Raw genomic sequence first — 15,298 nt, forward strand, 5'->3', positions numbered from 1 at the left:
ACTTAGGGTTATCACTAGTCCTGGATAGATGAATATGTGCTAGATGTACCAGAAAGTCTATCATGTAGTGACAATAGATTACAAAGTATCCACTATCTAAATTACTTTAAAGTGACTGTATCCTCTATCGCTTACAAAGGGCTTACTGAAGTGACGACTGTTTTCACATCGTTACGAATGAGAAATTAGAACCAAGCAGGTGGCTAGATGTTAAAGGAAATTACAGTAGTTTTAGGATCATTGTCGAACTGCTGGAATGTGAAACTAGCAAATGAAAACATAAAAAAGAAGAGTTTAACAACATTCTCTTCACAGTATACATACATACATACATACATACATACATACATACATACATACATACATACACATGTACTTAGGTACAAAACTAAAAACAACAATTAGCTAAAAACAAGAATATATGAAACGAAGAAACCGAACAAAAACCAAAGCAAAATCACACAATAGTATGTACCTACCTAACTATATTTGAATAAATAAATAAACACAAAAAACATCTGAGAAATTTGTCAATATAATGAAAAGAAAAAAGAACGAGTCATCGTAAAATACAAAAACAAAGATATGTATGTATCTCACAGAAACCATTGGATTTATAAGGAGAACGAGAACTAATGCAATATAATGAATGAATGAACGAGAGATTTTGTAAAATGAGCACAATTATAACAGTATGATAAGTTCTCACAAATTGAGAGTGATCTTTAGAAGAGTAATGCGCATTTAGAGTTTATTTTAATTTATCGCGATAGAAATTCAGAGAAATTTTTGGAATAAAATTTTTATTAAGACTAAATTTCTGGCAATTTCCAAAAAAATTTTTTTTGACAACTGCTTTCTATTTAGGCTTAAACGTAAAATTGTATATGAATTTATTATAAGTTAAATGGATCAGTATATGTGAGAGCTTGTGATTTTTATTAAAAAACTCTTAAATAATTTTGAAAATTAAAAAAAGGTAAAAAGCTTAAAAACAAAATCAGCAAGCTGTCCACACTGTTTACCGCTCTATATAAATATGTATTTAAATTGGGTGATAAAGCACCCAACCAACCACTCCATTATTGTTACTATGTACTCTCACATAAATAGTATGTACAATGTAGGTACATACAACGTTTTCTTATCATTATGACTTTGCCGGTTTTTCTTTATTTTATATTGTTATTTATTTATTGGGTGAATTATGATCCACGTATTGTAGTTTTTTTTTTAAGTAAATATGAGAAATCCCAGAAAAATACTATTAAATTATATTAACTATATTAAATAATTATTTACATTAGATCACCACCAAAAATTATCTACTAAATAACAATCTTTATTTGTACAATTAGAGACGAGACTGGCTTTTCGTTACCTTGATGCAATTGTTGACATCACCATTATTCAACTTGTAATTTTGAACTTAAATTTTTTTCATACGAGTTTTTATGGATTTGTTTTCAATTTTTACTTAAAAGGTGTTTTCAGTTTTTTCATACCCAATTACTCATATGTATCTGTCAGTATGTACATATGTATGTATGCATGTATGTGCCAACAATGTTCATAAAAATATAATGAGTACATTTTGTTCATTTGTGAAACGAAGAAGAGTAAGAGAGTTTACTTTTCGTAATTGAGAGAGACAACTTAAGATCATCATCATATTACCGATAACTGATATATTTATTGTGTTGGAAAGAAAATTTTTTCGTTTCTGACTGCATATTTCGAATTAAAAACATTAGTTTTGTTAAATAATTATTTTTTATTTTATATAAGAAATGATTAAAGATCTCTAAAAAATATTACAATTAAGCATAAGCTTTTTTGCATATATAAAGAGTGAGCTATATAATCAACTCACTCGAAAAATATGTAGGTGAATGGTTTGAAAATAAAATTGAAATAAAATTACCATTTAATGAGGTTGCAATAATATTTAGGACTTTTTGTGTGCTTATACTTGAAACTTATATACTTTCAAAAGAAACGAATAAATTTATCGAAAATTTTTTATAAAAATAAAATTTATCAAACATTTTAAAATTTTTTGAAAATTTTCTCTCTATAAAAAAGAAAATTTTTCAAGAACTCTCTTTAGCTTTATATTTTTATAAAAATAAAATTTATCTACAAATTTCTAGAGAAAGTAAATTTATTGCCAAATTTTTTATAAAAAATAAATACATATATAGACAAATTTCTATAAAAAGAAAATTTATTGTAAATTTCTATTAGAACAAAATTTATGAAAAATTTGCAAGAAAAAAGTTCATTGAAAATTGAAAAAATATGAATGTTTTTAATAAGAAGAATATTTCTTGAAAATTTTTATTAATAGAAAATTTATTAAACGTTTTCCATAAAAAGTAAATTTATCCAAAATTTTCTAAAATAATTAAATATATCGAATATTTTTTATAAAAATTTTTTAAAATTTTGTATAAAAAAAATTTCTGTCTAGTGAATGAAACATTATTGAAAATTTTCTACAAAAAGGAAAGTTAATATATAATTTTTATTGAAAATTTTCAAAAAAAGAAAATTTATAAAAAATTTTCGATCAAAAATAATAAAAAATTATTAAAAATTTTTTATAAAAAAATTATTAAAAATTTTCTATAATAGAAAATTTATTGAAAATTTTCTGTGAAAAGAAACATTTCTATTAAAATTTAAATTATAGAGACCTTTTTATGAAAATATAATTTATCGACAAATTTATATAAAATGGAAATTTGTGGAAAATTTTCTAAAAAAAATTTATCAACAAATTTCCAGATAAACAAGTAAGAATTTATAGTCGGGCATGGCCAAGCATATAATACCTAACGTCAGGGAGTATGTTAAAAATGTTGACTACTTTTAAAGAACAAATTAATTTGTTTTTTTTTTTACCTTAATTTCGAAATATTTTAAACATGTGTTGACAAGAGATTTTCTAAAAAAGTGGTTATATCGGGATATAGTAGACATGGGCCTACTGCATTAAAATCATTTTTAGAAGGAGACTTTATATTAGAGCTATATACAAGTGAATCACGATCATTACGTAAAATGGCAGTATTGGTTAGACTTACATAAATCGAAATAAGTTTTGACGATTTTTATAGAGATACTAGAATATTTTATAGTTGGGGAATAGGGTCGCATGGGTGCTAGGCGAAATATTGGACCGATTTTAACCATCTTCAATAAGCTTATTCCTTCTTTTGAAGGAATAAAATTATCTTGCTAATTGTGAACTGTAGCGTACACACCAGGTTTACATGGATAAACAGACCGACGGATACTGCTAAATCGAATGAGAAAGTGATTCTGAGCCGATTGGTATACTTCAAATATCATGATAATTGCGATCTCTAGTGTTTATATAAAGTATTCGCGAACACACAGACGGACGGACAAAGCTAAAACGATTCAGAAAGTGATACTGAGCCGACTGATATACTCTAAGGCGAGTGTATGATCAATATTTTTGTGTGTTACAAACATCAGCTTAAACGCATAGTAACCTCCCCACTATAGCGGGGAAGTTTGCTTCTTTAGCCGCTATTTATATTTATACAGTTTTTATTTTTCCGCCCCAAAATATGCTTTGATTTTTAATAACAACAGTTTTATTTGTGACTTGTCTTCATTATCTAAACAATTGTAATTATCACCACAGCTACTGCTATCCATACTGAGTGCTTTGAAAACAAAACTTGTTTCCTTTTTGCACTCCAACTTCAAGCATTTTTAAATTTCGATTTAATTTCAATTTTTTGACATTTCCATAAGGATTAATTTTAACATGAGTATGTTATGAGTATGTTAAAATTCAAACGTTTTTATTTTCCTATTTAAATAAATAGAACACATTAAAAGAAAATTAACATCTTATCGTGAATTTTTAGCCAGGACGTGTTATTATCTATAATAAAACTGAATTATGTTGTTAAAAATGTAAACAAAATTGCGTTCAACATTATTAAAACATACACATGTGTAAAGAAATTCATAAAAATGTGTTATTACATCAGAAAAGGGGTTGAAAAGTAGCGAAATTTTCTTTTATATAAAAAAATCAAACATTAGATAAAATCACGATTTGATGGCGCTTTCGGAATGATGATATTGTCTAGTTTAAAATGCATAACAGCTGAAACATCATCTAAACATAAATAAAATCGATTTTCTTTTGGCAACAATAGGTCTATTTTCAAATAGAAATTTAAGCTATGAATATGTTTTTATGGTCCTTTTGCTGTTTACGAATATTTCTATAAATTGGTCTACATTCATATGGGAATACTAATGTTACAGTGAATTTTTGAAGTAGGAATTTTACGTGACAATGTTTTATCTTGAAAATAACAATCAAGTGTTATTTTGGCATAAAATTGATGGTCTTAAAAATTATATATATTTTTCTATATTAATTTGGAAAAAATGCAATTGTTTATAATGAAGTTCCTAACGATATTAGTTCAAATATGATGCAATTAAAATATAACTAAGATAACCGCAAATTTTAGACAAGATTTAAAAGCATAATTGTATTTAATATTTTTCTCATAATGCAATAAATGCTTTATAGTTTATCTAACCATAATTCGATGTGTAATAACTGCAGCACAAAAACTAATCTTAATCATTGTTAATATTGAATATATTGAAAATTTATATGAACTAAAAAATATATACATTCATACATAAATATTTATATGTTGAAAATAATTTTCCAACCAAACAATAGAATTCTATAATAAAATGCATATAAAAAAATTGGCTAAAAACGCCATAATTTCAATAATTTTGTTTCCAGTTTTTTTCATCCTTTGCTGGCATTTCAACAATTGTGTTGTCATTATTATTATTTTGTGTTGACATGCAACAAAGGCGCAACACAATCAAATGATTTCAAATAAATATATAAAAAAATATAGAATATAATAAATAAAATAGAATTCATAGGCATTCATTTACTTAAAAACAACTATTATTATTATGGATTTGAAAAATATTGCAACTACACATTCCTGCATCCACAATTTATTGAACCGCAAATAAATATTAACAATACAACATAATATTACATAAATATTTTTGCGAATAGTTTAAAGTGCAATTATTATGTTGATAATATAACCGCTGTGATAATATAACATTTCATCACTTTACCATTTTGAAAAAAAGAACTGAAATAAAAAAAAAAACACAAAATAAAACATTTAAAATTATGTTTTTATAGTGGCTTTGTATAAAATTTATTTTAAGTAATTTACTATTATTTACTTATATGTAAAATATTTACATTGCTGTTTTTTTTTTTTTTTTGGTTAAAAGTTATTAAATTGTTTTTGTTTTTGAGAAAAAAATAATTAACAACAGGCTAAATTTGATTGCAAATATAAAAAAAAATATATGTATATTACAATCAGCTTTGATGATTATATTCTAGTATATCGCTGCAGGGTGCTTGGTATTATAATGCATTTCTATTGATTTTTGTAACTTCCAGAAGCGTCAATTGTAAAATATTCTCAAGGCCTTATTCATAAACATTTATTAAATAAAAAGATTATAAACTAAATTTTTAATGTACATTTTTACAAACCTTTTTAAATAAAAAATTTTATAAATAAATATAGCGTTAAACAGATAAGAGTGCTATATTCAGCTGAAAGAGGAAAAAATCCAAAAAAATTTAGTTTATTTATTGTTATTTATTTTCATTTACACTTTTTTTAATGAAAATAGTTTGTCTATATCGGCTTCATTGACTAATAGTCAGTTCCAGTGATGCATTTCCTAACAAGCCCTATTTTTTTAGTAAAGTATATCTCCTAGCACACTGCTTTGAACTCTTACATTTTTTGAAGAATCAATCGTTACCACATGGTCTCAGAATATATTATGGATTCAAATGGGCAATGGTCGTGTTACCCAACTGAAAAAATCGATTTAAATAAAACATGCATCTGTAGTTCTTGATCGGTGGAGGCGGAAAATTTGTGTCTCTATGACTATCTAATAGTACGAACTAGGGTTCTATAAATCGACTTTCAAATAATCGAACAATCGACTTTTTGTCGAAAAAAGTCGAAAAGTCGAAGCGACTATCTTGTTATAAAAAGTCGATAGTCGAGTTTTATTAACAAAGTCGAAAAGTCGACTTTGTTAATAAAAGTCGAAAAAAGTCAAAAAGGTCGATAAGTCGTAAAAAGTCGAAAAGTCGTAAAAAGTCGGAAAAAGTCGAAAACTCGAAAATTGTAGAAACAAGTAAAAACTAGTCGAACATTTTAAAAACGTGGAAAAAAAGTCAAAAACTCTAAAATAGTCAGAAAAATTCGAAAAAAGTCAAAAAATAGTCGAAAAAATTCCGAAAATAGTCGAAGAAATAGAATAATCGGAAAAAGTCGAAAAAATCAAAAAGTCGGCTATTTATAGCCGACTTTTTGATTTTATAGTCGAAAAGTCTAAAAGTCGACTTTGAATTAAATGGAAAAAGTCGAAAAAATCGACTTTTCATAAAATGCAAATAGTTGACTTTTCGTTTCAACTATAGAACCCTAGTACGAACCCTGGTTTTATTTAAAATTAGGATACAAAATGTCCAATGTCAAAATATTAGTTATTTAAATGTCGAACACGAATACTATGAAACTAAAACACATATCTGATTGGAATTTCAGAAAGAAACATTATTTTACTGGATAGAACTCTTCGTATTGTGGATTGTTCTATTTACCGAATGTTGTTATACTTATGGGTTTAGTTAGTTAATTAGTTAGTTACCCCCATATTTATAAACAAATTTGTATTTTATAAACGATTTATAAATTAAATTTCGTACGGAAATTTTGTTTTATAAACCTTTCATAAAATAAAATTCTGTTTATGAATAAGGGGGTTAGTTAGTTAGTTAGTTTCATGATAGTTTACACAAATGTTTCTTTTCTGTCTACTGAAAATGGTAAAAATCGGTTAATTATTTCTCTTGGCCTTAGGCAACCAATGGGGCACAATCCAAAATCGGCACAATTATTCTGGCCATATGATCGGCCAGGCCCAACTATACATATATTCTTCCATGTTTTCATTTGTTTTCATTTACACTTTAAGTGTTTATTTACCCCAACTATTTAAGCCAATATTTAATGAATGAACGAATAATAAATTAGCTACTTATTGCAGTAAATACTAATGTGATCAATTTAATCATATTATGCATAATAAATTCAATATAATTAGAAAATTAAAATGCAAATTTAATTTTGCCATTAAAGTGAGAAATTTAAAATTTTAATTTCGCAACTCATTCTATTTCAAATAATTTTAAAATTGCTGTAGGGTATAGAATATTTATGCATGTTTTTTTCCATCCAACTGTCACTTGCAAAATGTATTTTTCTTACTTTTCTTTTAGGTAAAAGTCCTGTGTGAATTCTTTAATTATTTATGCATTTTTTTGTTGTAGTCTAAAGTCTAATTTTAATGCATTATGAAAATTCTATAAAAATAAAAAAAACTTTTTTCTTCTTTCAGAATAATACCTTTGGTGTAAATTTAATTAGTTTTAGATTAATCAACAGAAATAAGGGGGAGAAAGTATATATGAAAAACAATAAACTTTATAATTCAGTCAAGAAAGAAAAAAATATTATAAATATACAATATAAAAAAATTATGCATATAAAAGAGACGGTTTGGACGGTTTTTTATGATGTTTAAATTCTCTAAAAACTCTAAGCCGTTAATAGAGTTAGTGATGTTGATATCCTTTTGTATGCTTGTATTTCTATGACTGCGTTTTATAATCAGAGATTTAACAGATGTTGCTTGCAATTATGCTGAAAAAAAAACATTAAAAACCAACAAACAAATTGCAAACTTTTTTTATTATTATCACAGTAAGAATGAAGCAAAAAACAAATGAAAACCTTGGCTGAGACATTTAACAGACATATGCACTATACATACATACATACATACATACATACATACATACATACATACATACATACATACATACATACATACATACATACATACATACATACATACATGTATATAGTAATTGTTTAATAAAATACTATTTTTATGAAATTTTTTACAAACTCCTTGGCACTTAACAAATAACTTTAATTTATGAACAGACAGCTCGAATACAAACAGAATGCAAGGAACTTGATATCTATGTTAGTAAAAGCAAAAACTAAAAATTAAATTAAAAAAAAAAACGGAAAATGTGTAATGAAGTGTAATTGACAAGAAACTATATTAATTTGTTGTTTAAGCAGTTATTTTCTTTCTCAGATACGTTAAGAAAACTTAACTTTCTAATTGAAAAAAAAAAACTAAAAAATAGTTTCAGTAATGGGTGCTGCAATAAATTTATACTTTTCTTAAATAATTCAGTATCTCGTCAACTATAGGATATATTAAAAGAAGATTAGATTAAAGCTGATCCTTTGTTTAAGTTATTTATTCGTTCTTTTAATATTTTGCCAGACTTAGAGACCTTCCAACACATTGTAACTTAAGTTTATATTTTTTTACATTACTATTTAAACGTATATTTACAGTTAGCCTTCTTCTTAACTTAACTTAATAATAAACAGTCAAGACAGGCACGTTTAGGAATATCCAACATTATCGGACGTTAAAAAAGACAGGTGCATGCGAAAACGAAACGATAATGATTGTAATTAATTTAATTTTGTTATATTTTCATCTACCTACAAGAACAAACAATTTTCTTTTTTGTTTATTTTCAATTTGAAATTTTTGCTAGAAACAACAAATACAACAAAGACTGCATTGCGCTAAATGCTTCCTGGTTGCTTTACCTTATGCTCTCTCTCACTGTCCCATGCTAAATTGACTTAACTGAAAAACAAACATGGCTGGTAGTATTGGTGTCTTCCGTATGTAATGTTATAGTGTCCGCTTGTTGTATGTCTCCACTTCCGTTTCCGTTGTTGATTACATTTGTTATTTTATTAGTTATCCGCTCGTTGTCATTTTTCTGTGTGAGTATTTTTTTTTCGGCACTAAATAGTTCTTTTATTTTATTGCCAAAGAAATATACAGATATTTTATAACCTTGCCACCTGTTTTAGCTTTGTTGTTTTTTTTTACTATTAGTGGTACATTCTTCCACTGACAGCTTATGTTGCAGGCGTGTTTAATTGAGAGTTTTTTGTTTTGTTTCTGGTTGCCTTTTCCCTCTAAAACTGCTGTAAGTTTTTCTTTTTTGGCAACCTTTTGTATTCATTTAGCTTTAAACGGTTTCTCGTGTTGAGTTTACTACTATAGTCGCTTATTTGTCTTACTTTCTGGGGGGAACTTTTTCTTCTTTTATTTTGTAATTTCACATTTACATTGCTGTAAAATCAGTTAAAATGTGGCTAATTACTAAAGTTTTTGTTTTACTTTTTCCATTTTTGGGGGTTTTTATTATTGTTCTTGCGTTATCAAGATTTTATACTTCTACATATATACATGCAGGATAAGGAAATGATTGCAGTATGCAATGCTTGTGCTTTACAAATGCCAAAAGTCCTTGTTTTGTAACTTTGAGTGTATGTGTATAAATGTGTTAGCATTGCACTATAAAACTTATTTTATTTTAATTATAATTTTTAATAAACACAACTAACTCCTTTTCTTTCTTGTCTTGTATTTTAATTAAACTCATTTTTGTACAATTAGTGAAATTTAGTGATTATATTAAAAAATTATTATTTACTGCAGAAATAAACATTCGTACTTTAAGATGTTACTATTAAAATATCTTTTCATTTTATTCATATAATTTTGTGTTAATTCTATTACAGGTGTCATAATGTAACCTGTGTAAGTGTAATTTAGTATGTACTTAAATATTTATTTGTATTATTTGTATACTTACATATACATAAGTATATTTGCATATGTTTAAAACCTTTATATATACATTTGATTACATTTGTAATTTCTATAAATCAAACACTATTATACAGCTGTAATGGCATGAACTTTAACCTTTCAACTAAAATCAGATAAGTAAGTGAATTTATGAAAATTTCTTTGTTAGCTAGTAATTAACTTGAATATAAATCCATGAGAAATAAATCATTACTACAAACTTACATAGTTGTAAAGAGATTTAAATATTTTAAAATATATTTTATATACATACAAATTTCTATAAAGTAGATAGAAGACAAATAAATTTTTTGCTTGTATTATTCAAAAGCCATATTTTAAAAATAGTATTCCATTGCTTGTTCGCATACACTTGTCGCAAACCAGAGTTAACTCTTAGGGGTCTTCCTAGATTGAAATCATGTTGCACCACAAATATCCCAATATAAAGCACGGATTAGGATAATACAATTACGTGGAATAGCTTTGTACTGCAGCTATTGCCAAATGGCTTCTTTGATAGGTAGAATCGAATACCATGACAGTGGACCACGCATGTGTAACTAGGAAAGGATAATCTATTATCCTTTTATGAATGTAATACCCCTCCAATTTCGACATTCACTAAGGTCACCTCTTTTTTGGTACCTTGTTTATTATTCCTATATTTTTGGTTATTTACTTGTTAATAGTGGCCTCCGGTAGGTTAGTGGTTAGTGTTCTAGTCTGGTAGACCGGAGGTGGTGGGTTCGATTCCCACCAGTGGCACTGGTTAAGGAGCGTACAACAGGCCCGATAGAGGCCTAGGTGTATTTCTTCAGATTTGATGTGTATACATCCTCCTTTCAAACTAACTAACTACTTGTTAATACTTGTAGGGAATTAACTATTTATGATGACTGTATTATGTTGAGTTACAAATTAACATTGCAGAATCTTGGTGAGTTTCGAAATTGATAATTTGTTGACAAAGAAGTTGGTACATATTTTCACTTGGCGGTCTATAGATGACGGAATGGATCGATTACTACCACAGATTTCCCTTCCAAATCTACACATCTGCTCAAAATAATAGATACACCTAACTATATTTTTTTAAATCGTAGAAAAATAACAGTATATTGTAAAATCAAAAAAATTCATGCGATTTTATTCAAAGTTGAAAGAAAAGTAAAAAACAAACACAAAATATTTCAATATTAATAATAAATATTATAAACTAAATTAAATTTCGAAAAATTTGGTGCTCATTATAATAGATACATTTTTAAAAATTCTTATTAAACAAAAGCTAATAAATTTTTTCTTAAAAACAATATTTAATTATTAAAGTAAAGCTAGTATCCAGTGTATCCACCTTTATTTTGTAAAACTTTCTCCACTCTTCTGGGCATACTGGATATCAACTTCTGACACTTCTCCAATGGAATCTCGTACCATATTTTTTGCGTTTTCTCCCACAAATCATCTTTACTTTTGAAAACTTCCTTCGAAAGCCTTATCTTTAATTCACTCCACAAATTTTCAATTGGGTTCAAATCAGGGGATTGGCTGGGCCAGCTTAATACACGCACGTTATTCTCCAGGAACCAGTTTTTAACCAATCTTGAACTATGTTTCGGGTCATTGTCTTGCTGGAATGTCCATATTAATGGCATATTTTCCGATGCATATGGAAGCATTACGTTTTCCAATATGTCTCTATACCCATTTGCGTTCATTGTATCTTCTATTCGGAATATCGGACGAACACCGTTCGATGAAAAGCAACCCCAAACCATTATGTTTCCTCCGCCATGTTTTACCGTCTTTTTTGTAAATTTAACGTGGAATTCTTTTCCTTTTGGACGGCGTACATTTCTTTGGCAGTCGTTTCCAAACAAATTTATTTTTGTTTCGTCGCTCCATAAAATATTTCTCCACTTTTTTTCGCCTTCACACCCTGACCATTGTACGTGCTCTTTAGCAAATTCTAATCTCGTCTTGATATTTTTTTGGCGCATTAGTGGCACTTTTCTGGCAATTCTTCCGGCAATTTAGCTTGTAAAAGACGACGACGAACTGTTTGTGGACTGATTTCATTAGATAGCTCCGCAGAAATAGCTTTCGATGATATGAAAGGGTCTTTTTTAACCATTAGGACGAGCCGCCTATCTGTTTCTGGACTTGTTTTCTTTGGTCTACCGCGAGTTTCCCTTTTTTGTTTTTTTGATAAAACATTTTGGACAAAATGTAATGATCTTCCTACGCTCTTTGCTATTTCTCGCAATGATTTTCCTTTATTTCTCATTGTTTGAACAATTTTTTTCTCATCTTCGGTACAATGATGATTTCGTCCCATTTTCGTCCAAAAAAGTCCTATTTTTTATAAAATTGTTGCTAATATTTAAATTATACTTACCGTTTCACGTAAAAAGAAACAAAAAATTGCACAAAAATAACATTTATTATAAACAAAATTTCAAATTACTGATGTGTATCTATTTTTATGAGCAAACAATTTTTTGTAATTCAAATAACTTCGTTTTTTAAATCAACATGAAAACAAAAAGTTGGCAGATTTTTGGCTTAAAAAACATTGCCAGATAGAACTTTTAACAATATGATGTATTCATAACGCTTGAGTGGAAATTTTAAATGTTACCGTCATTTAAATGGTTTCCAGTTAGGTGTATCTATTATTTCGAGCAGATGTGTATATAGATCCTTAGGTCTACTCGTATTTTCTGTATCTGAAGCCATGTTTTCCATACATAACCTCTTATCCCGTCAATAATTGCGTTAAGCCATGCAGTCCATAAAATTTTTCATGATTGAAAAAAAATCCTTAAAAATACATATTCAAATATTGTATAAATGTTATCACACACCCATATTTGTTTCTATAACTTAGTACTAACTACATACGTAATTTTATGCTTTGCTAAACAACTGTAATATGATCTTAAAAATCATATCAAAAATGCTTCAGGTCTTTGAAATTACTTACAGACAATATACACTTAATAATGTGTATAACAATTGAAATGTGTAGAAACAAAGGCAGCAATCTCCACTTTTTATACCCTACACCACTTTAGTGGGGGTTTTGTGCTGATGTTTGTAACTTAGAAAAATATTCGTCTAATACCCACCTTAAAGTATACCAATCGGCTTAGAATCATTTTCTGAGTCGATTAAGCTATGTCCGTCCGTCTGGCCGGCTGGCTGGCTGTCAATGTAAACCTTGTGCGCAAGGTACAGGCCGCAATTTTGAAGATAATCAGATGAAATTTGGCACACACGCTTATTTTGGCCCAGGGAAATGGTTAAAATCGATCCATTATTTCGACTAGCCCCCATACAACCGTACCCCCCAAATAGGGCCTTTTGGCTTATAATTAATTTAAATGACCTATTATGTTAACAAAAGTCGACAAAACTTAGTTTTATAGAACTTTAAATGACACTACCGATTTTTGTAATGATCGGGCTTCATTTGATCCTATCCCCCATACAAACTCCCCTTCAGAAAATGACTTAAAGAACAAAATTCACTTACAAACACTATTAACACTTTTAAATTCTACATAAATATTATTGAAGAATACTTAACTCCCCCTACCAACATTTTTAAGAATAGGGCCATATTTTGCCCTACTCCCCTTTGAACCCTCTTGTAAAAAAATCTTTTTTTGCCAAAATAAAAGTAAAAATACTCCGAAATAAAGTTAAAAAAAAACAAACCAAATGCTTTATTTTTTTAAATAATCCCCATTTTTAACATACATACTGACAGGTGTAGGGTATTATATAGTCGGCTACGCCCGACTATACATTCATACTTGTTCTATATATTTTGAAGATTACCTCCTGGCCTCCTGAATAGTACTGTGTTAAGTTTAAAATTGCAATATTTACTTTAATTACAAGGCAGACTGACGGACGGACAGAAAACATGGCTTAATAAACTAAAATATTATTCCAAGCCGACTGGTATATTTTAAGGAGGGCGTAGAACCAATGTCTTTGTGCATTACAAACATCACTACACAAGTGTTATACCCTTCCCACTATAGTGTAGTTAGATATAATTATAAGTAATTTCAGACTAGAAAAGTGAAGATTGCTATCTTTGATTCTACATCCTTCAAATGTTCGTTCACTCCTTTCTCGTACTTAAAACTGTGCAATCATCTCTTAAATATATTGAAGCAAAATAAAACCAACTTGAAACTAAACGATTGAACAAAAAACTCAAAATTTAGAAGATTTATTAAAATTGAACATGAAAATTCCTATATGAATTGTTACCGAAATTGAAAAAGGAGGAGTAAAACAACATTATAGTCAAACTAATAAATTCAAATGCTCTTAAGTATATAGAAAACTGTATAGAGTAAACAAAATTAATTCATACAAAACTTATGACTTTAGGCAACATTTACTGCCTGTTCCTCTAAATGCGAACAAACATTTCTTTCTCAATTTATATTGAAAACAATAACAATTTTTCGAATTTATTTGTTGTTTTCAATATAAAGCTAGAAAATACTTGTTCGTTTGCCTTTAGAGGAACAGGCCCTTAGTGAGATAAAAAAAAAGAAATTATTTTGAAAATTAAAGAATTTTTCATGAATGTCGTCTATATAATAATTGATTCAATTGTAAGAATATATTTATATTTATATGATCTTAGGTATTTTAAATTATTAAGAATTATAATAATTTAATGTTTCTACAAAAGCTTTAAAATGTCAATTAGGCATTTTTATATAATTTTTTATTTGATTTCTCACAGTGTTCCTTACTTAAAACCTAACAAAAAGTTAAATATTTTCAAATTTTATATGATGAGTTTCCTTCGAGATGCTTAATCAGTTTGAGAAAACTCTGTTATGAAATACATACATATACATAATTTAAGTTATAGATTTCTTTGTTTTTTTATTGTACTTGTAGTTATTTTCTCCAGAAGGTTTCTACTTGTAAAGTTATTCGTATAACAAGTAAATATAACTGAAAAAACAAATAACAGTAATTATCTTGACAACAATTTCCGGTATTCGTATCAAGTCAAGCGTATTAAAAAACAAACGAAATGAAACTCAACTTTAATAACTTTTAACGTATTTTGTTAGATGGTCTATTGCAATAAAATGTTAAAAGCTCTTTACTCAAATAATGTTCAGAGAAGAAGAATATTCGTAAGAGCTGGAAGGGGTGTTGGCAAGACATTATTAAATCACCACTTTTGATAGTTGAAAAGTCAAGCATTGTATACCTTATGTTAGGGAAGCCAGTGCTGGGTAGAAATAATATTTGGTAAATAAATAGAATTATAAAGTAGTTTTTGAAAATATATGAACTTTTTTATTTTCCATCGCTTTAATAAGGGTGATGCTATTGTTCA

The sequence above is a fragment of the Lucilia cuprina genome, chromosome 4 (assembly GCF_022045245.1).
Source record: "Lucilia cuprina isolate Lc7/37 chromosome 4, ASM2204524v1, whole genome shotgun sequence".
NCBI classification, from domain to species: Eukaryota; Metazoa; Arthropoda; class Insecta; order Diptera; family Calliphoridae; genus Lucilia; species Lucilia cuprina.